The sequence below is a fragment of the Ochotona curzoniae genome, unplaced genomic scaffold (assembly GCF_017591425.1).
Source record: "Ochotona curzoniae isolate NIBS_2020 unplaced genomic scaffold, NIBS_Ocur_1.0 contig_1014, whole genome shotgun sequence".
NCBI classification, from domain to species: domain Eukaryota; kingdom Metazoa; phylum Chordata; class Mammalia; order Lagomorpha; family Ochotonidae; genus Ochotona; species Ochotona curzoniae.
In genome coordinates, this window is record NW_024464920.1 from 11,063,213 (window position 1) to 11,086,537 (window position 23,325).

The window sequence follows — 23,325 nt, forward strand, 5'->3', positions numbered from 1 at the left end:
CTCTATATTCAAGACCCTGGGATGATATCCGTGGCTGTCACCCATCCCTGGGTACTGATGCATTTGGGCTGCTGGTAGCAGCCGTCTCCCCTTATCTGCCCACTTTCCACAGACACAGAAAATAAAAGAAGACTGGAGGCAGTTGTCTTATCCACTTATCCCTCTCAACTACGTAAACATCAACGAAAATAAAACAAATTTCTTACTTAAAAAATGTATGGGTCACAAAATGTTTTATTATCATTATTTTAAAGATTTATTTTCTTTTTATTGAAAAGTCAGATATACAGAGGAGGAGAGACAGAGAGGAAGATCTTCTGTCCAATGATTCATTCCCCAAGTGGCTGCAATGGCTGGAGCTGAGCCGATCTGAAGCCAGGAGCCCGGAGTCTCTTCCGGGTCTCCCATGGAGGTGCAGGGTCCCAAAGCTTTGGGCTGTCCTTGATTGCTTTCCCAGACCACCAGCAGGGAGCTGGATGGGAAATGGGGCCGCCGGGATTAGAACCATATGGGATCCCAGTGTGCTCAAGGTGAGGACTTCAGCTACTAGGCTACCGTGCCAGGCCCCGCTAAAATTTTTGTAAAAAGCTACACATCTTTTATTTCCCCACAGAGTTTTTGGAAGGAAGTTCATAATAATAATTATTATTGGGGCCAGTATTGTGCAGACACCTGTGGTGTCTATTTAACATGTGGGTTACCAGTTTATAATCTGGGTATCCCACTTTTTACCTCGCTTGCTGCTAATGCACCTTTAGCAAGGGATGGCCTGAGTGCTTAACCCCTACCCCCGTGTGGGAGACCCAGATGCAGCCGCTGGCTCCTGGCTTTGGCCTGGCCTAACCCTGGTTGTTTTGGCCATTTGGGTTCTCCAGAGGATGGAAGAGCTGTTTCTGTCTCTCCCTCTCTAGAACTCTGCCTCTCAAATAAAAACCCAATATTATTTTTATTCCTATTTAGTAAGTACCATGGTACAAGAGAATCACCTAAGTTGCCTTAGATCACACAGGCACTGGGTTCAAATCCGGGCAGCTGGCTCCAACAGGCAAGGTTGGGAAAGCAGAGGGAAGTGGTAGAGAAAATTCCAGGCGGAGCTGCTGCTCAGTCATTCCTAGCAGATGTTTGGATGTTTAGCAAATGGACAAGAGGGTAAGAGTGTTTCAGATGGAGGGCTGGGGAAGAGATAAAACATGGTGTGTTTGGGGCTACGTGTGATGACAAACCACATGGTGTCAAAGGAAATGAAAGGGGATCCGGGTCACCAAAGGCCTTACATGTCTGCCTGTACTTCAGCAGCACATGGGACGCTGATGAAGTTTCCATCATAAAAAATGACACCTTGGATGGTGTGGGTGGCTGGCCTTGCAGGGGACAAGATGGAGGGCAGGGGCTGGGTGTCTTCCTTCTCTCAGTTGCTCAGGGACCAGACACTTCGTGAGTCAGAAGGCACCTGTGTACCGCCAGTCACCTCCATGGAGTAGACGCACTAGTCCAGAGGACGAGGCTGATCTTGGAGGGCCGGACCACATGCCTCCTTCCCCCATCCTCCTCACATCCTCCACCACAAAAAACCCTGCTCTCATGGGGTGACCCATGCTGCCTGCCTCAAGCTCAGGTCTCACTCTGTGTCCCGCTCCCCGTGGCAGCTGCTGCTCATGCAACTTTCCCCCACAGCAGGTGCGAGGACTGCTAGGGATGGGGGAGGGAGGTGTCTGAGGGGCTGGGGCATGGCCTGGGTGTATGGCCAAAGCCCATTCTAGCTGGGTCCTCCCTATTCAGTAGCCTGGCTCTCTGCATCACACACCTGTTGCCATGGCTCCACCCCTACCTAGATCTTGCTCTGCTTTAGTGAAGAGTCTGGAAGGGAGGCCTTTGATTGATGCAAACTTTCATTACCTGTCTTTGCAACGATCTTACTTGGGTCTGTTTTCCTCATTTGGGAGTGGGGACAGGTTCAAAGGCCTCAGCAACTGGCTGGAGGTAACATAGCCAAGACAAGATTCAAACAGAACTACACTGGCCTTGCAGAGTCTCTAAGACATTAGTGCTATTCTCAGAAATTGCAACCTGTAAAAAAAAAACATCCCCTGCCTACTTTCTGATACTCAATTAAAGTCTTACAAATGAAATAATGATGAGTGATTGAGTTCTAATTAAGGCAATGGGGTAGCTGTCTATCTGGATGGGACTTAAACAGTTTATATGAACTCAGTCTTAATCCTGGCTAGATTCCCTCTACCCTGGTTCTTCTCTGAATTTCATTGAAATCTTTATAGCTTGTTAATTGGATTGTGCTGTGAACTTAACGTCTTATGTGTTCCTCCAGATCTTACATTTGAGAAAATGTAGGAATTTGACAACTGCCTTCCTTCCCTGGCAATACACCCTGCCTGTCAGAAAAGATTGAGGGCCGGAGTTTTTAAGATAGGAAGGGATAGATTATTCATCATGAAATCACAAACTCATTTGCCCAATGTCATAACCAATTGCTGACAGCAGTTTTTCTAGAAACTCATTTGTACAACACATTTGGTAGTCTAGTCACCGAACATTAACTCAAACTCCTTGACTTGTCATTTGTCTTCGTATTTTTTTCTTCAGTCCATGTCTCGGTTTGTTCTATTGATTTAGGATCACCAAGAGAAATGAAGCCATGTAGTATGGACCCGTTTTCCCCACAGTTCACTTCCTATGGTCCTCACTACAAGTTCTTAAGAGACAATGCTTACATTTCTACATTTCTTGGGAACAGAGCTTTTCTCTCTCTCTCTCTCTCCCTCTCTCTCTCTCTCTCTCCCTCTCCCTTCTTTCTGGTATACAATTGCAAAAATGTCTACAACTGAACAGCCTTGAAAGACAGAGGTAGTGGTCCTTCTGGAACGGGCGGTAGGCCTGCTTCCTGATACAAGAGATGTGGGTGCCCCTGATCTCAGGGCTCCTTTCCTGTCGTGCAGCTTGTCGCACCTCACACACAATGTCCCTAAATTACTGTGGGAATGCAGCTCAGGGAGCTGGTGCAAATACTAACACTCCAGCTACTGGCATGGCCGTGTGTAATGCAATCTTTCGCCTCCAATCAGGAGTCTTGCATCATCTGCTAGCTTCTACAAAAGGTTAGCAAGCAAACTGGTGAGCTTGCAGGTAGGTAAAAATCTCAAGTCTATGGTGACGCATTGCTTGGGTCGTTCAGGCATGTGCGGGTGTGTGTGTGTCTATCTCCTAACAACTTTATAAACACAGTTTATCATCTTCATTTCACAGATGAGGAAACTAAGGTCCGGAAACACTACCCACAGAGACGGGAGAGCCAGGATTTGCTCAGTGTTACTCTGGAATCTGTATTTGGCTTCCTCCCCCTCCTCTCTTGAGCAAATGATTCCAGAGCTTGTCTTAGCTACTGAATACACATCTAAGAACAGACTGCCCAGAGGTTGGGTTAATGGTGTTCCCTCTAAAGTTCCAGAAAGTTCCTGAGCACTTGCCTGCAGGCATTTATCAAGCCCCGGCATGGCCTGTGGTGTGGTTGTTCCTTCGGCTGCCCAGGAGGCTTGGATCGTCCAGTCCCGGCTGGGAGTTGGGGGTGGGCATCCCCTTCCTTCCTGTGATTCCCACTGAGTGATCCCTTTAGGATTAGTCCTCTCCTGCCCTACTCAACTTTCCAGAGAAACTGCTGTTATTTCTTCAAAAAGAGAAAACATGGGCTATTGGTTTTCTTGCCATTGGTCTTTAAAAAAATAGTTATTTGAAGTGGGAAACGAGAGAGAGAGAGAGAGAGAGAGAGAGAGAGAGAGATCTCCTCACCTAGTTTCTCACTTTGGGTTCCCTCCCAGATTGCAGCGTAGTCTCCTCCTTTCTCACTCTGCCAATACAAGCCTCCTATTATTTCGATCTCCAAATCCTGCTGATGATCTGCCGGTGACTTGGATGCAAAGACATGTTGAGAGACTCTCCCTTTGTATTGCTGCAAGTCTGGGGACAGTGGTGATGGCTGCAGCCTTGGACCTCTTTCCCTCAGTATCCACGCTGCTTTTCCAAGGCCCTCTCTGCTGCCTAGAACCCACTCCCAGCCTGCAAGCTGAGCATCTTCCTGCTGTGCAGGCACATCATCCATGCCTTCATGTGCCCACAGATATTCAAAATGGTATTTCCAACCCGAACATAGCTTCTAAATTTATTTTTAAACGCTAATTTGGGAAGCACAAGGACAGAAAGGGACAGAAAAGACACATATACACACACAGGGGAAAATCTATGTTCATGAATTGGAAAAATTTCTACCATCAAAATGTCAATACTTATCCAAAGCTACTTGCACATTCAACGCGATTCCAATCAACATTCTTTACAGAACTAGAAACAAAGGTTAAAACTCATGTGGAAATACAAAAGACTTTGAATAACCAAAGTGGCATTAAAAGCATTAAAACAAAGTCAGAGGTGTCATAAACATCAGCTTTTAAAGACATACTATGAGGCTGTTATAACCAAAGCAGTCTGGTACTGGCACAAAAATAGACATGTAGACCACTGGAATAAAATAGAAACCCAGACATTAACTCACACTCTACAGCCGAATAATTTTTTTTTAAATGAACTAAAACTCCCTGGAAAAAGGACAGTTTCTTCAACAAATGGTGCTGGAAAAATTGGATTTCCACATGCAGAAGTTTGAAACCAGACCCCTAACTTATACTCTATATAGTAAATTAACTCACAATGGAGTAAGTATGTAAATCTATGACCTGATGCCATCAAATTTCTAGAGGAAGACATGCAAAACTCTGCAAGACATTGGATAAGAATCAGAAGCACAGACAACAAGAGGAAAAATAAACAGGATTACAAGAGTTTGAGATGCTTCTGCATCACAAAGAAAACAACTAACAAAGTGGTGAGGCAATTGACAGAATGGGACAAAAACTCTGCATTTGATAAAGGATTAATATCCAGAATATAGAAGAATCTCAAAAAACCTGAACAAAAATCCCTACAAATCCAGCTAAGAAGGAGGCAAACGACACAAACAGGCATTTTTCAAAAGATGAAATTCAGATGAAAACCTGACATTCGCCACAAATGGATGGGACTGGAGATTATGTTAAACAAAGTAAGCCAGACTCAGAAAGACAAACTTCAAAAGCTGTTTCTTGTTTGTAGAAGTTAATGTAATGTATAAAGATTGTTTTGATGTCATATCACTTAGCATACAGTTACAATTATTTCTTTTTTAATCATACTGTGTAAGTGATGATACACCCTTCTCTCCCCCATGTTACGATCGTTGTCATGGACGCTCCATTCTGTGATATTAATCTCTGTTTTCAAGATAAAAAAAAGTCAAAACAAAAAAGAATGAAACAGACAGGGAAGGAGCTGGCACAGTGGCGTATCAGAGAAGGCTGTTGCCGGTGGTGCTGGCATCCCACTGGAGCATTGGTTATGCCAATGGCCTGGGAAGATCAGCGGAAGATGGCCCGAGTAGCTGGGCCCCTGCACCCCAGTGGAAGATCCCCAGATACAGTTCCTAGTTCCTGGTTTCAACCTGGTCCAGCCCTGCCTGTTGCAGTCATCCTGGGAGTGAACCACCAGATGGAAGCTCGCTCCCTCTCTCTCTGTCTCACCTTCTTGCTCTGTAACTGATTTTCAAATTAATTAACGAATTTTTAAAAAGAAGTGGCAGCAGCAGAGAAAGAGAGAGAGCAAGAGAACTCCCATGGGCTGGTTTACTCCCTAACTGCTTTCAATAGTTGGCCGGGCTGCAGCCAAACCAGGAGCCATGAAGTCACCTCAGGTCCCCTGCTAAGGACAGTAGGAACCACATTACTATTGCCTTCCGAGGTCTGCACTAACAGGGAGCTGGGACTAGGAGCTGGATCTGGGATTCAAGGTACCCCAATGTGGGGCGGCAGCATCACAAGCAGCTCTTCGATGGCTAGGTCCAAGTACCAACATTCACGCATGCTAGTCTTTCTAACCATCTATGTAGCTTCCACCTAGATGCCTACCAACTTCTGGACCCTTAGGATCCACTCAGAGTGCACACACCCTTCCCCACACATCTCTTAGGGTGGCCCAGCTCATCCCCCGCCCTCCTTGATCAGTTCTTCCATTCTATCAATTCCACTTGCCACAAAGTCAGGCATGTCCCCTCCTTCTTCCCAATGCCACATCCTGGGTGGTCCTTTCAGTCACTTTTACGGGGACCCCCACAATGACCTCATTACAGATCTTCTCTCTTGCTTAGTGGTTCACATAGAGATGATTCCAGAAGCTTATTGGAAATGTGGGTTTCCAGGTACCACCCCTAGGGATTCTAATTCAGCAAGCTCAAGGACGTTCCCTAGGCGATTCCATCACAGGTGGTCCCAGACAGCTAGGTTAGAAACAAAACCAAAAGCAAACCCCACGTCACTTAGACTGATGACTATAACTCCGTCCGACGTTTATCTTAAACACCTATCCTGGCACCCAATTGTGCCGTACCCTCTATAAGCATATGGCCCACTCACAGATCTGCTTGAATTATGAACATCCCGTTTTGTCCCTGAGGAAACAGATGCAGAGAAGTGAACATTCCTGAAACCACGCTCCTGCCTCTGCGCCCAGCATGGGCTGTCAGCTGTACTGCACATACCGCCCTCCGAGCACATGCTGCCGCACGCCGGAGCCTTCGATGCACAGCTCCACCCTCACCTGTCTCAGCTTTCTGTGACTAAGCACAGAGCTGGTGGCTTACCACGGTCTCCATGTGTCACTCAGAGTCCTATAGGTCGGTGGGGGCACAGAATGCCCGCGTCCTTTCTTCAGGGTTCCTAATGTCACCGTGCCAGCTGGGACCACGGTCTTGTGGGTGGAACGTGGGGTTTCCTCCGAATTCACTAGCTGTTAGCAGAACTTGGTGTTCCTGTGGCTTTAGCACTGATGCCCATCCCCTTTAAAGTATTTATTGATCTGTTTGCAAGGCAGAGTGATTACAGCATCAGAAGAAGAACTGAGAGAGAGAAAGGGAGAGAGACAGAGCGACATCTCCCATCTTCTGGTTTATTCCCCATACGGCCACATGGCTAGAACTGGGACAAGCTGAAGCCAGAAGCCCAGAGCTCCATCCAGGGTTCCTGAATGGATGGCAGGGGCCCAAGCCCTTGGGCCATTTTCCACTGCGTTAGGAGGGAGCTGGATCGGAAGTGGAGGCGTGCCGCTGTGCTGGACTTCCGTGGGGTTGCAGGTTATCCTTCAGGACTGTTCCTGGCTCCTAGATACTGCCTACCCGCACTCCCTGCTACACGGCCCTTCATCTCCAAAGCGAAGGAAACTCGCCTCAGGTGAGTCCTTCGCACCTTCAGATAGCGCTTTTCCAGGGAACGCTCCGTCCTTTCGGAAGGTTCACCTGGTTAGGGCAGGCCATGGGCCTGGACTGCAAAACCCGCTGATTCATGGGGACCTCCAGTCCTGTACCCAGGAACTCAGGTGCGTGTCACCGCAGCATTCTGCCCAGGACACCTTCCTGTCTTTCAGACACAGTGCAAGGTATAAGCTGCAAGCTTTCCTAGATGCTAGATGCACGCCTCCTCTCCCCCTATCCACCACACCCACATGACATCTGCCAGCTCAAGCAACGCTTCTAACTCGTCCATCTCCTCTAGTGCAGCTGTGGGCTTCCTTGGAGCTGGAAGCAAGCTGTGGTGCCCAGCTCTTAGAACAGCAGCGACCAGCTCTGTGCAGACACAGCTGCCGCCTTGACAGCAAAGCACAGTGGCCCAGCATATCTGTATCTGAATGGCACACGTTGCGAGAGAAGGGCTGCAGATCCATAACAAGCAAGCGCTCGCCAGCAAGTGCCAACAAAAGCATCAGTGCTGGAGGAGGCTCAGCGGGCGGGCAGGCGGGCAGGTGGGCAGAGGAGCTGAGAATACCCTTCCAGCGCCGACACGGGGCAGAAGCGGGAGAGCCACTAGGTGTCACTCAAGATTCAATAAACAAAGACCTGGTGCAACTCGCCTTCTCTGTCTTTTCCTAGCCGGGAGCTGGCTCCGCCATTCCCAACCATGGTTTTCTCTGGGGGCAGCCCAGAACCCTTAAAGCCCCTGAGCTGATACAGTGTGGGTCTAAACCATCGAAATCAGGAGCTATAAGCATGTGGGGTTCCCTTGACTGCCAAAGCCAGCCTATCCATTGTGTACTGGAGCAGCCAACGCCCGGGTGCTGCCAGGACCAGCTCCCTCCTACCTGTTGTCTCACGCAAAGATCTGAGTCCCGTGCTCCAGAACTTGGGCCAGGGAAGGAGAAACGAGCAAGAGAAGGTCTTGCGAAGCTGCTGGGATTTGCCATTTCCACAGACTGTTTCAAACGATCTCTTTATTTGGTCAATGGGCGAGGAAGATTAGGGGGCAGGAAGATTAGGATTTGCAATGAACTGTAGTCTTTGGTGCCGAGCAGAAGTTCGAGGCAGAAAGGAGAAGACTGGAAAATGCTTGGGAAGATCTGCCCCATGGTGGGAGGCTGAGCCCATTTTCCCGCCAGAAGTGGAGGTCTAGGGACCTTGGCCTCACCCAGGGCTTGACCCCCTCGCGGGACGCCTGCAGATGTACTTTCCTCTTCTCCCGGCAGAGGGCGCGCTTCCCCTGCACCTGCTCCCCGCAGGGATTCCCCCTTCCTAGTGCCTTTTGTCTGATCCGGGCACAGCCTCTGTGAGGCCATTTCTTTTGCTGACTTATCCCTGGCACCTTATTTTCCTAAATGCCTATTGAAATGATCTTGCATTTCCCGGTGCTCCCAGGCAGGCTGAGAAACTAACTCTACAGAGCTGTCCCAGGATACAAACTTCTGCCAAGGCTGAAGTCAACCTCTATCAATAGGATCCCTTGCTTTTAAAGCTTGCCAAGGGTTCTCCTGCAGAGCGTTGGGTCCCTTCTATTTGGTAATTTCCTTCCTCTTTGCATCAAGTAGCAGTATCTTATGAAGCACCGTGTGTGTGTGTGTGTGTGTGTGTGTGTGTGTGTGTGTGTGTGTGTGTGTGTGTGCATACCAGGCTCCAGGGCGGAAAGGGCAGACTTGGGTCCTGACATTGGTGGAACTGTTAGTCTAATGAGGCAGAGCTATTGGATAATTAAGTGTAGGGAAAGAGGAAAAGATGATGCATGAGATAAATACCACCGAGGAAAACAGAGGCTTCCGGGGGACACAGGTTCAGCAGGGAGCTGGGGGAGTCCTCCCCAGAGAAGCAGGTGGGATTTGCCCCCCAAAGCAGTCTGCTACCCTCCTGCTCCCCTTGTGGCTGTGAACCGATTTGCAGGCTGCACATGCACGAATGAGGTAAACTGAGGCAGAGCATGACCAGAATCTCCTTCCTGTTCTTTCACACTGCCAGGCTGGCATTTGGCAACGTGGCACTTGGCTCCCCTATGCGATGAAAAAGCCATTGCTCAAGTGCATTCTGAAGCCTGGCAAACAACTGCGGATATCTGCAGACAATGACACCGCTCTGGGGGGCTACCCCTTCCTCGCCAGTGCGCACCGTGCACCTGCCATGTAAGGGACAGAGACCCAGTCAATGTGTAGGAAGCCAGACGAGGACTAGCAGTGCTGTGCGGAGGGTGGGTGTTTCGAGTTTGGAACTTTAGAAACAGTGGGTGAGAGTGAGAATGAGAACGAAAGTGAGAGCTTTACTGAGATGAATTCGGTCCTGCTCATCTGGCAGAAGGACAAAGGAAGTTCTATGTTAGGACCCTACCCCAGACAGAGAACAGCAGTTGGTCTCCATGAGGGAGGTCTGTGAACCCACCGATGAGGGAGAGGTGGGCTGAGCCCTCTGCTCCACCCACCACTGCAGCTAGAGCCCTTTGTGAAACAGACAATTCCAAACTGCTCTCCTCTAGCTTCCTTTTACTGGGCACACTTCTGCCTGCGGCCCACGTGGTCCTGTTCACCTCTGCCACCTGCTGCTTGCCCGAGGGGTAGTGGTAATAGCTCCTGGCCTCCTTTCTGAACACGCAAGCATCTGTTCTGAATGACCCCCTGATAGCTCCTTCATGGTGTGGTCCCCTTCACCTTGGGCATGAGCCCTAGACTCCCCGCCCCAGAGTGCCCTCTTCCCATGCCCAGGGCCTCAAAGCCCTCCTACTGCTTCCCCGTTGCCATCCTGCATCCCGTCTTCCTGATCACTCCTTGGCAGGACTCATGACAACCCAAGAGACAGATCCTATTTGCTGGTTTGCTTCCGTCTGGCAGTGAATAAATACACTCCTAGGGTAGAGGATATTGTCTGTTTCACTCACTTGAGTAGCCCCAGTTGCCAGCAAGATGCCTGGAGATCGAGTTACAATATGCAATAACTTGATCCTACAGGAAGGGCAAGGATCGCAAGTCTCAAGTCTGCCCAAGGGGCAGCTGGATGTTCTGAGGACTGTTTGGGTTGTGGAAGTCTTTCACTGACTTAGGTAGCAATGAGGCGGGCTTCTCTGGCAGCAGGCAAGAATGGACCAAGGCAGGTACATCCACTGGCATGGCCTGCTCCATCGCCCCACATACTGCAAGCTCCAGGGTGAAAAATCCTTACAGCTGAGTGGGACCTTGTTGCAAACCAGATGTCATACCTGGAGGCTGACTTTGCTGTGTGGTAGCATCTCTGGGCATGCAAGGTGGGTGGGGGCAGCTCTTTGCATCTGAGTCTTTTTTGAAAGGCCAGCTGCTCTCCATGGTGGGGCTGCATGTTAGACACACAGAGGTGGCACTCATACCAGGCCATCAACAGATCTGTCTCTGGAGAGGTCCTTTCTGCCTTGCTCCTCAGGGCCTGTGCTGGTTCACTGGTCTCTATTGTCTAGAGGATTCTATGTCAGGGTGACTGTGGCAAGGCACCGCTTGGGACACACCCACACTCCACACCAGCGTGCCTAAGTTCGGGTAGCAGCTCTGCTTTTGACTTCAAATTCTTGGCAAGATGCACCCTGGGGGCAGCAGGTGGTAGCTCGCATCGCTGGCTTCCTGTCACCCATGTGAGAGATCCAGATTGAGTTCCCAGCTCTGGACTTTTCACTTAAATGTTTTACAGTTTTGTTCTTTCTTTTGATGGAGCATGCATCTAGAATGTTAGCTTCACTACGCAAGCACTTAGGGGTTACTGTGAACTAAAAGAAGGGTCACTTGGACACAAAAGCCCCGGGATGGAACCTCAGACGATCAAGTAGCCAAGCGACTAATGGACAGTCAGGTGACACAGGCAGCGTGGCTATGTGGGACAAAGGGAGAATTTTCATCTCAGGGAGGAGGAGGCTGCTGTAGGGTTAGGGACCCCACCCTAGTACTTGGAGCAGGGCACAACTTAGAGCAGACTAACTGCTCCATCCTGGAGTTTTCCCAGCTGTGTTTTCAGACAAGGGTTGACTATAGGCCAGTGGATACAGGAAGCAGAACTGAAGCGAAGCAGCAGGCCTCTGCCTGGCCTCTCCTTCCCATTGAAGTACATCTCTCCCTTACCTGTCACTAAGCCTTCAGCACCTGCACCTAGGGCATCTGGCCAGAGCTATTCTGCCGTGTAAGTCCCCTCCATTGAATCAGATTCTAGTTTTAGCATATTCACTTTCTGGATTCCCCATACATTCTTGTCAATAAGATTTAACATTTGATTCTGAAGTAAAATACAAACAGGATCAGCGTGGGAAGGGAAGCTGTGATCTATTGGAGGAGAGGGATGGTACCAAGAGCTGTGAGTCACCTTCCTCGTCCCAGGCAGAGTCAGGTGCCTAATGGAACCATTCTGACTGAACTCCCCCAAAGAAACCCACAGAACAGGTGGTTCTGTCTCCGTTGTAGGGATAAGCAACTGAGATTTTGAGAGATTTAGGAATTTGCTTAAGATTCAGAAGCAGGACCTGGTGTGGTGGCCTAGTGGCTAAAGTCCTCACCTTAAGCGTGCTGGATTCCCATATGGGTGCTGGTTCTAATCCTGGCAGCCCCGTTTCCCATCCAGCTCCCTGCTTGTGGCCTGGGAAAGCAGTTGAGGACGGCCCAAGGACTTGGGAACCTGTGCCCACATGGGAGATCTGGAAGAGCTCCTGGCTCCTGGCTTCAGATTGGCACAGCAATGGCCATTGTGCTCACCTGGGGAGTGAATCATCTGAGAGAAGATCTTCCTCTCTCTCTCTCCTCTCTGTATACCTGACTTTCCAATAAAAATAAATAAATCTTTTTAAAAAAAGATCCCAGAAGCAGGCAGTGACGGAAGAGTGGTTTAAGCCTGACTCTCACAGCTCAACAGGAAATTCAAGGGTCTAACCTTGAATCTGCCACTGCCTGCCCCTCACCACAGCCCTTTGCTTTCTAAAACCAGACTAAAAGAGTAGAAGCCCTTCTAAAAACCAGAATAGCACAGTGTTTCAGTCTGATGCCATTTTGGAGATGGGTATGTTGCTGCGCATAAGGAGACAGTCTTTCAACACGCATAGCGAAGAAAAGCACCTGTCCAAAGTCTAAATCATGCCAATTACAACTTACTGAGCAACTATCAAGTGTAAGACAGGCGCTTGGGGCTGTAGGGCATACAGGATCTGTAGGGAGAGCTGCCCTTGAAGAGAAGAGGAAGAAGTGCCCAGAGGAACAGAGATCAAAGAACCTCACACCCGAACCATCCCCCAGGGAGAGTGTGTTTACCTGGGAAGACCAGAGCACACCCCCAAAGGGGGGATTTAGCATTGACCTTGAGTGATGGCAGGGTTCTGATGAGAGAAGGGCTGGGGCTGCCCAGCAAGGGCAAGGAGAGGCAGCCTGGTGTGAGTCAGAGAAATATAAATTTGATCAGCAGGTGAAGCTTTGAAAGGTGAATCAGGCCTGTTTCATGGTGGGCATTGAACTAGGATGGAGATGCTTGTACTCGAGTTTGGTAAGCACAGCCCCTGATGGAAACAAACTTGATAAAGACAGCGCTCTAGAAGACTGAAGCTGACAACCATGGGAGGGATGGCTTGGGATCAAGACATGAGAGCAAAGATGAGAGAAGCCAATCAGCTGTTGGAAGAGCACTCTTGGTCTCTCTTTCTGCCTTTCAAATAGAATGTAAATAAAAACTTCTAAGAAGTTATACAAATGGACTTATTTGACAGAATGAAAAAGCAGGAAAAAAGAGGGCTGTCCCCTTACGCCCTATCTGCTAGTTCACTTCCCAAATGCATACAACACTTTGGCCAGAGTTGAAGCTGGGAACTTAATCCAGGTCTCCCACAGGAAGGGCAGGAACTCCAGCACTGGGCACACCACTACTACCCCTCACCCAACTCCTGGCAGGCCACAGGGTTTGCAGGAACAGGAAGTCAGGAACCAGAGCAGTGACCTGAACCCAGAACCTCCAGCATGGGACCTAGGCATCCCAGCTGGCATCTCAACAACTACGTTGAATCCTTGCCCCCTGTTTTGCATTCTTAATTTTGTGTTGTTTTCATGGGTAATTTACTGAGCCATGATTATATACATATTCATCTCCTGGGCATAGAAAGATGGTTAAAAGCAGAGATGAGTGTAGGTCAGAGTGCCAAGGAACTTACAATACAGTGCAAAGGGGTCTGATGTTTCTCTAGGCGGACGTGTCATGTCTCACCAGTCCTCAACCCTCATCCTTCAAGCCACAGCTGGTGGATTTTAAAAATCATGCTTGCTCTTTGATTGTTTAGTTGTGCCCCATTTATTTATGAAGGGAAAAACAATAGTGTCTCTTCACCATAATTAAAACAAGGGTACATTTGGCAACTGGAAGCTCAGAAGTCAAAACTCAGATTGAAGAAAGACGCAGCAGCTTAGTGTGAAGCTTAGCTTTGAGCCTGTTAGCTGTTTTCATTTAAACAGAATGCTTGCAAAGATCTGTTACTTACGGTTATTCAGTGAGAGAAGCCTGACAAGTCTATTGGACAGACAAGTTCCTTTCTTGGCATTGAACTCAACGAGATTGTGGCAGTTTTGCTAAGGGACATTAAATCATAAAATACATGACACAGAATAACAGATGGACTGAAACTGTGGAGGCCTTCAGGTGGTTATTTCTTGTATTTATCCTAGAAAAGTTTATAGTCACATTTTAAAGAATTAGCTAGAAAAGAGAGCATGAGAGTGTATTCCATTCTCTAGTTTACTTCCCAAATGCCCACAACGCCTGGAACAACCTGGGACCAGGTCTCCCACAAGTGTGGGAGAGACCCAGCTACGTGAACTGTCCCCTGCTGCTTCCGGGGTTGGCATGATCAGGAAGCTGGAAGCAGCAACAGAACTGGGATGTGAACATGGGATGTAGAATCCCAATGGGATTCATAACTGCCAGGCCACAGGGCTGCTCTTAGACTCAAGGTCTTAAGGACCAGGTCTGTACAGATACAAGACTCCACTGATACTTGATACATTATTGTCTTGTGTAAGAAAGAAAAGGATGACTGCCAAATAAATTGTGACTTCCACAGATCGTGAGATGCATTCTAATACAAAACTTTTAAAGGCTGAACGTTTGGCCTAGTGGTTAAGATGTTCATATTTGATGTTGAGAAAGCAATGGTAGGGAGGGGGCCAGTGTTGTGGCATAGAAGACTAAGCCTCCCCCTGCAATGCCGGCCTTTTAAAGATTCCCTTAAATATTTAAGATGTTTGAAAAATAATTTAAATGTAAAGCAACGCAATCCTTCTCTGAAGTTTTCTTTGGAAACTATTTTTTATAACAATGCTTATTTTTCTACATGTAATGGGTTTATTATTTTAAAAAAGAATATTTTAGAAATGGCTATTTCCATTTGTAACATGACAATAGTTAATAAACGCTGAGGTTCTCAATGTTTAATAGAAAGGGGTTTTGAGTCCAAAACTATGGTTTGAGAACCCTAAGTCTAAGCTAGGGCATGGATATATGACCCAGTCTTAACCAATGGGATCAAAGAAAAGTATGTAAGGGTGAGGATGCTTCTCTTTCAAGAAAAACATCCCTAGGTATGACTACGTGAAGGTAGGATTCTTGTAGGTGGCACAGCCAATCTGCAGTCATAAGAAAATTGGCTAGTGCAAGGAAACCAAATAGCTGGTAGCTCAGGTGATGTCCCTGTTCCTCTGAGGATGGCAGTGGAAAAGAGCAAGCTGTGGATGACAACAAAGGTTGTATACAGATCATCCCCCTGTAGCCAACAGAGGGATGCCCTATAGGAATCTAACAGAGCACATAGGAGCCAAGAGATCTCAGCTCTGATTGAACTGACCTACAGCTTTGGGAAAACGTGGGAAGGCTTTTTAATGGAGACGATGATGGTTCTGTTTTAGCAGGGACAGTGAATCCACTTCCTTCATTCCCCATTCCACTGGAACACTCAACGGACAGGATGCTGCCCTTCCCCAGCATTGATGAGGACTTCTGCTTTATTCAGTTTTCCAATGCAAATGCTAACCTTCCACAAACACCCTCACAGAAGCTCCCAGAATCAATTTCGCCTAGTTATCTGGGTGTCCTTTATTAGTCTGGTCAAGTTGACAAAGTTCAACCACCACACTGAGTGAGGGTAGACCCTAAATCCAATGACTAGTGTCTTGATCAAAGAGTGGGTTACAGAGACAGATAAAGGGAGGCACAAAAAAGAAAGCTACAACAGGCTAGGGATAGGGGAATGATGGAGCTAAAATGCCAAGTGCTGCTGGGAGCCACTGGAAGCTGGGAAGGTGCACCAAAAGGAGATTGGCTTTGCTGGCATCTTCATCTCAGAATTCTATCCCCGAGATGGCAAAAGAGAAAATGCTGGGGTTTCAAGTCACCTGGTATGAAGGACATACTTATGGTATAATAAACACAGGAATCTTCCTAGGAATTAAGATTAGGAAAGTGAACTCTCTTAGAATCTAGAGCATTAGGGTTGGGTCTAAGTTGACCGTAGTGCTTTTCAAGAAGGAAAATAAGCAGCAGTCGTTCTCATTTTATGCCTGTCCTGGAAAGAATGAGCAGTGGCTACTTAGAAAGCTCACTTCTGGGAACCTGGGCAGGTTTCTGTGAGTCATCAGGCTCCCGGTAATTACCTGCCCTATCTAGTTTCCTTAACTGTTACATATGGTTTAAGTGGATGGGCTGTGTCATCCAGCTCCAAAATTACATTATTCCTATTGATCTATTTATGGCAGAAGGATAATTTTCTTCATGGGAGAAAGAGGATTTAATGTTGGAGTGAATTGTCACACCAACATGGGATTTGTTCTTTGGAATTATGTGTGAACAAGATCTGAGAGCTGCTGAATGAGGAGCTGACCACATACTATATACCATACATTTAAAACTGTAATTGTTAAATTAAAATGGCTTGTGAATATTGTCCAGTCGCTGGGTAACAGAGTGTTGGGGACTAGGACGAAGACAAGGTACATGAGAATAGGGTGTAGGTGATTTGAGCAAACTGGAGAGCTCCAATTTCTTCAAAGAGGCATTCATTGTTCATGTCCAAGCAGTTGTTGTCAATCAATGTGGGCCTATGGTGCCAAATCGTCAGATTGTCCAAAAGAAGTCAGAATTTTCAGACAAAGTGCTCTAAATTTAAGCATGTTAGTATCCTGTGTTACATTCCGGAAACAGCTGCTGGACAAATGAAACACTTCTATTAATTTCATGTGGTTCCTGAAATTACCAGTTTGTAGACATGGCATAAAGGCCTTGGAGTCAACATTTACCAGCTCTGATAAACAGTGTAGTGAGGTGCACAGACATTGTAATATCCACTGTTGGACTGTTTCTAGGAGACAAAAATCATTGTAGGGTGTGTCCTAAGAACACCTGGTATCATTCCCATCTTGCGGTTAAGAAACCCAAAGGGAAACAAGTTTCCATTACTTGAAAGAACAAGCAGAGTTGAAAGCCTCTGACTCGTCACCCAGGATTCCTTGCACACACTTCTTTTGACCTTCTAGTGAGAAACTGCAAAGCAAAGCTATTTGTATTGACTCATCCCTGTGCACACGGGTTTGGGTCCTGGAAGCAGACCAAAGGAATAAATACCAAAGGAAGTCTCTTATGAAGCAGGAAAGGAGCATGACTGGGAAATTTGGTGCTGGTTCAAGTCATCTTGTAATTAAAGGAATGTGGCTAGACTTACAAGACCCAACAAGGCATAGAAGAGGCAATAAAAAAACAGTCATTGGAAAATTACCAGGAAAAATGGAAACATGTTTGAGAGTCCACAGGCAAGTATATCCTGATGACTTCCATCCTCTCAGTCCTTTGCTCAGCAATGGCTGCTTGTGTGCAGTGACATCCGAGGCAGCGTGCACAAACACACAGACCACAGTGAGCAAGACAGACTTGCTTCCATTTCTTCTAGAGCTTCCTGTCTAGAGGGAGAGTCCAACAACTAAGTAGGTCTTAGGGTAGACTTAATGCCTGGCTAGAGATCCCTGCATTTGATTGCCATTTTGTTCAACTACTCACAGTTTATTTCACAGTGGAAGCACTGACAGCATGCACCTTAGTTTTCTGCTTGTTAAAGGAATTCTACATCTGAGGATGACCTGGAACCATGAATAGAGTATCTTGGACATTAACATTAGTGAGAGAACAATGTGGTGCTCCAGCTAGAGCTGGCTGTTGTGACACTTAAATTTCCTATGAGAGCACTGACTCAGGTCCTGGCTGCTTGGTTTCTGATCCCACTGCCTGCTAATGTGCCCAGGAAAGAAGCAAAGGAAAGCCTAAGCACTTGGGGGCCCCTGCCACTCATATGGGAGACCTAGAAGGAGTTCCTGGCTCCTGGCTTTAGTCTGGTTCAGACTTGACTGTCACGGCCATTTGGAGAATGATGGAAGATCACTTTCTCTCTTACTTTGCCTTTCAGAAAGAATAAATCTTTTCTAAAAGGAAAAAAAAAACAGCTGACAATTGGGAAATAAGGTGATTTGGGCTCTTATCCTTGCCATTTAATATTTATGTGACCTTGGGCAAGCTACGGCATCTCTGAATCTGTGCTCCCTTTAAAGCAAGAGTCAGATAAGTTAATATATACAACAGTGCCTTGTGTTCCAAAAAGCTCCCCATAAATTGTATCTTTATTAAAGACTTCAGTGTTTCTACCAGCTATTCAAGCATACTTTGTATCTAAGAGTGAAAATTAATGTGACCTATGGGCTCTGAGTTCTAATAATGCATCAACATTGTTGCATCAATGGTAACAACTGGTTATTTGACACACAAGATACTAATAACATGGGTAATTCTGGGTAGAATATAGGAAGTCTTTTTATTTTCTGCTCAATTTTTCTGTTAACCGAAAATGATTCAAACAAGCAAGCAAACAAAAACCTCAAAAACAAAGTCTACAGAGCCAGAATGTTTAATACTTAAGCTGGTGTGTACAATGCCTGCACCCTGTGTGAGCACTGTACAAATCCTGACAGCTCCACTTACAGAACAGCTCCTTGCTAATGTACCTGGGAAAGCAGAGGAAGATGGCCCAAGGGTTGGGCTCCTATCACACACATGAGACATCTGCAAGCAGTCTTGGATTCCTGACTTCAGCCTAGTTCAGCCCTGCCCATTGCAGCATTTGGGGAGTAAACGAGTGGATGGAAAAATCTCTCTTTCTGCCTTCTTAAAAAACTTGGGGAAAAGAAAGTATTAACTAATGAAAGGGAAAAGGAGGGGGCAAAAAAGGAGGGAGGGAGGGAGGGGGAAAGAGGGAGAGAGGGAGAGAGGGAGGGAGGGAGGGAGGGAGGGAGGGAGGGAGGGAGGGAGGGAGAGAGAGAGAGAGAGAGAGAGAGAGAGAGAGAGAGAGAGAGAGAGAGAGAAAGTAAGTTTTCTCTGGGGCTAGCAATCATAAATCTATGACCTGTGGGGAATTCTGTTAAATAAATGGAACTTGTCTGCCAGGTATGCCTGCTAAGAGCTGATTTTATCTAGAAACAACAGAAGAGCAGAGGCGAGCTTTGGCCTGGCCCTCTCTGAATAGCCACAAACTACCTGTCAGTGGGATCAGGGCAAGGATGAGTGTGGCTTCCTGTGCTTGAAACCAATAGAAGTCACTGCCCACGGTCATGTGACATGGAAGCAGGTCATATTACAGTTTTCTCTCCATTTTGGAGCTTCACGGCAGCTTCATGGAACCTCACGGGGATAGTAAACATTTATAGACCTGCTTTTTTCCTATTTGGGGTCCTTTTCCATCTGTGGCATATGCAGAACCATGGAAAACAATGTTATTTTTTTTTAAACTATTTTTTTTGATGATTTTTACATAGTTGATTAGGATGATTAGGGTCAAGTGCTATAGGAAGCTGGGTGAGATCACCATTTCCACATTTTTTTCCTTCCTGTATCTGGGGGAGCAGGGAGCCAAGGAGGGTCCTACTCAAGAGGTTTCAGTAGTTCAACAGTTCTGTATTATTGCTGATCTTGCCACTCCAAGCATGATGAAACCTCTTCAGAACCCGCTGGTTAACACAGTCCACCTTAGAGTCTCTGTTTGCCCAGTTATTCACTGCCAACACTTGGCTGGGGTAGTTGACTGATTCGTTCTGTCCTCTGTCCTTTGTCGTGGTTATCAGGTGTCCCCTGCAGACTCCAATGTATTGCCATATCCTCCATGTGCACCTGGGTATGCTGTCCATTGCTCCATCTAAGCCACTCAGGAGTCCGAGCTCTGACACATTCATTCCATGCTCAGACCCTGGAACCTGCTGTTCTCTCTATGGTTGGGATTCTGAGTCCAGTGATTCAGTTGCGGGGGACCCAATAGAAACTTCATCTAAGGTGATCCCAAACCTGATTTGTATGTGTGCTTGCCAGTACAGGGTCAGGCACAGTCTGTTGCTGCAATCAGTTTATGCACATGCTGGTAGTTGCAACTGCTGTGTCAGTTCTGTTTCCAGCCCTGTCTTTTGCACAAACTAATGGGTGTTGTAACCCAGCCCAATCCTGCCCACCATACACTTGGCCTTCAAGTACACCAGTAGGAGTGGCTGCCTAGTTGGAGCAACCCACAATAACCACCACCAGGCCCAACTCCTGCCCTGCTTCCCACTTCCCATGCTTGCCAGTATGTACAGCAGACTGGTCAAGTCTGTCCCATATCCCATTCAGCTCTCATACATGTCAATGGGCACTGAAGCCTTGTTCAACCCAACCAGTCCCACTAACCAGCCCCCACATGTGCTAGTGGGTGTCATTCTGTCTAGTCATGCCTGCCTCAGTCCTGGTTCTCATTCTCACCAGTCAGAGTGGCAACCCAAGAGAAAGGTACCCACTGCTTCCCTAATGGGCCCACTCCCAGATCTTGCAACATCCAGGTGGTTCTGCAGTTTAACTTGACAGAATTTGCCCCCCATGCCAGCATCTGCCAGCTGATGCTGTGAAAAGCCCATCCAACCCACACTCACTCTGACTTGTGCATGCATCAGTAGGAACAGTCAATTCAGCCTGGCTTTCCCCTGATCCAGTCCACATGAGGCCAACAGGTGCTGCAGCCCTGCCTGGCCTGGTCTAGCCCCATCCCAACTTACTCTCTCCAGTGGGAGTGGTAGTTCAGCAGGGGAGCCCTCCACATCTCACCTACTGGCTTCACTCCCTCTCTACTGGGTCTCATGTGTGCTGGTTGTTTGCTGCAGCCCAGTCTGGCATGGCCCGCCTCTCTCCGGCATTTGCTAGTGGGTACTGTAGGCTAGCCGGGCCCGGCCCACCCCCAATTTCAGCTTATGCTAGTGGAGGCTACAGCCTAGCCCAGTCCATCCGTTCTCGAATCCTGGCCCTCACGTGGACTGGCTTGTGTTGTGACTCAACCTGGCCAGACCCACACTCCATTACAGTGCTTGGATTCTCCAGCGGGTGATATGAACTAACCCAGCCTGTCTCACCCCCAACCTGTGCCAAATGTATGCTGGTGGTTTCTGTTCCCTGGCCTGGTCTGGGCTGCTCCTTATTGTGATTCTTGCACTCACCTGCAGGGACTGTGTCCCGACAGAGGAGTTTTCCAAGCTCCTTCATCAGAACCTCTTCCAATGCCAGATCGCGCACACACCGGTGGGTCCATGGGCCGGTGGGTCCATGTTCCTAGTAGGAACAGTGGCCTTTCCTGGCTGATCTTCACCCATTCCAGTTTTTACTGTTTGGTGTTACAGTCCAGACAAGCCTGGTCCACACCCAGATACAGCTCACACGTGGCTCAGCAGGGGCAGAGACCTAGCCTAGCCCATCCTATACCCACCCTGGTTCTCACAAGCAACAGTGGGTGCTAGAGTCTAGCCCACTCTGACATACCCCAGATCCAGTCCATATTTGTGCTGAGGGTGCTGAGGGACACTGTAGCCATCCAAGACAAGGCAGCAGCCCCCACTCTGGCCTTCACAATCACCAGCGGGAATCACAACCCAGCCAGGGCATCCTCTTTGCTCCCCAACCAGGCCTGATCCCAGCCACAGATCTTGTGAGTGCCAGGGGTTGCTCTAACCCAGCTTAGCTTAGTCCCTCTGCTATCTTGGCCGTTGCCTTTGGATGCTGTAGCCTGGTCTGACCTGGACAGCCTAGCCCAGCATGACTTGCACTTCAGCCTGGTTTCTGCACTTGCCGATGAGCTAAGGTCTGAGCCTGGTCTGCCTCCTTTCAAAACCAACCCACCCATTAGCCAACAGTTGGAGCTACCTTGCCCAGCCTGCCTGATCCCAGGCTAGACTATGTGCTAACCAGTGGGACCTATGACCCACTAGGGAAGTTTCCCAAGTTCCCCCACTCGGCCTATTCCCACACCCAGATATCACGTATGCTAGCCCATTGCCCAGCATAGCCTGCTCCACCATCTTGGCCTACCAAGAGCTGGTGAATGTTGTGGCCCTGCCTGTCCCACACCCTGTTTTAGGATGCATATGCGGGTGTTGAAGCCTGGAACTGCCCAAACTATTCTTGGTCCCTGTATCCATGAGTGTTGGCAGGTTCTATGGTCACACCTAGCTAAACCCATTACCACCCCTACTCTTGAGCTAACCAGTGGGCCTTGCATTTCCATAGATTTGTCCCACAAATCCCCCACAGAATCTATCCCTGGACCTGGTTCTCTTGTGTGCTGGTTAGTGTCATGGCCCTGCCTAATGTGACTCATCCCCTGTTCCAACAATCAGTCAGGTCCTGGGAAAAGGCCAATCTTGCACCTCCCATTTGCATTCTCAAGGATAATTCCCAACAGGCATCTTTAATGGTGAGAAATAGGCCTAGTCTCCAATTTCAAGCCAAGGCAATACTCAACTGAGTAAGTCAGGTAAATTCAGTCACTAAAAGACACATGCTAAGCTTTATGTGCCTGCGTGCCTGCTTTTCCCTTTCCTTAAGAAAATAAAGGATGTATTCTTGTTCTCACTAGCTGTAAGAGCCCTGCTCCAATGAGCAATTTTTCATCCTTTAAGGGTTTTGCCTGCATTTTGTCACTTAGAAAAGCTCTCTGTTGAGCCTGAGGGTTACCACTGTCTTTGCTTTTAGCATTGTGCCCTTTTCTACTTCTTCCTCTGATAGCAACAATCTGGTTTCCAAGTCTTTGGTTACAATAGCCACAAAAGACTGCAGGTACTCTAGGACATCTTGATGCTCTGTATCACTACCACTTGATGTCTGTAAACGTGCAGAATATACCCAGCACAATTCATGACAATGCAGGGGGTCAGTCTGCAACTTCAGGGAAACACTAACTGCTTGGGGAGCCCAATCTTTAACTAAGGGTGAGAGTGTTTTGAGCACCACCTTCATTGTTATCTGCAGGGTGCTTCCAATGACTGGATCTTGTGTTGGCATATTTAAAAGACAGGAACACAGACATCTGACATGGCGCAGCCAGCTGAAACATCACACAAGAGCCAAGCAGACTGAACGCCTAGGCTGCAACCTACAGCAGATACAGACAGATGCCAGCTGGGAACTCCACTGCCAGGAAGGCAAGCACAGCCATTGCCTCCAGCATGCTTTATAGAGCCATACTCTGCAAAGCCAAACAGTGCTTTCCCTTTGGCATCTAGAATCAGCATGCCCAAGCAGGTTGGGCCAAAGGTCACAGGGCCCATAGCCCAGGCCCTGGGTGGGAAGCACTGGGGCAAATGGGAAGGAGGAGTAGGCATAGTACAGGAAGAGGAAGGCTATCACCTGCCTATGAAATGGGCCACAATCTGTGTCCATGGTACAAGACCAATAGGTCAGTGGAAACTGGCCACCAAGTCCCTTTATACTTCTCATCTGCTCTGCTGTAGAGGAAGAGCCAAGAGAAAGCCTGGTGTCACCAGAAAAGGCAGAGAGGTAAATTCCCTGACTCTGGGGAATCCTCAGCAAAGGTCCCCCTTTCACATGATAACATTGCATGGTGTGCAGAGAAA

General features: G+C 47.8%; 1 pseudogene; it reads right to left on the bottom strand.

Annotated features, from left to right (window-relative positions):
- Positions 1–22,292: 22,292 nt before the first annotated feature.
- Positions 22,293–22,782, bottom strand: LOC121154899 (annotated as a pseudogene).
- Positions 22,783–23,325: the final 543 nt, after the last annotated feature.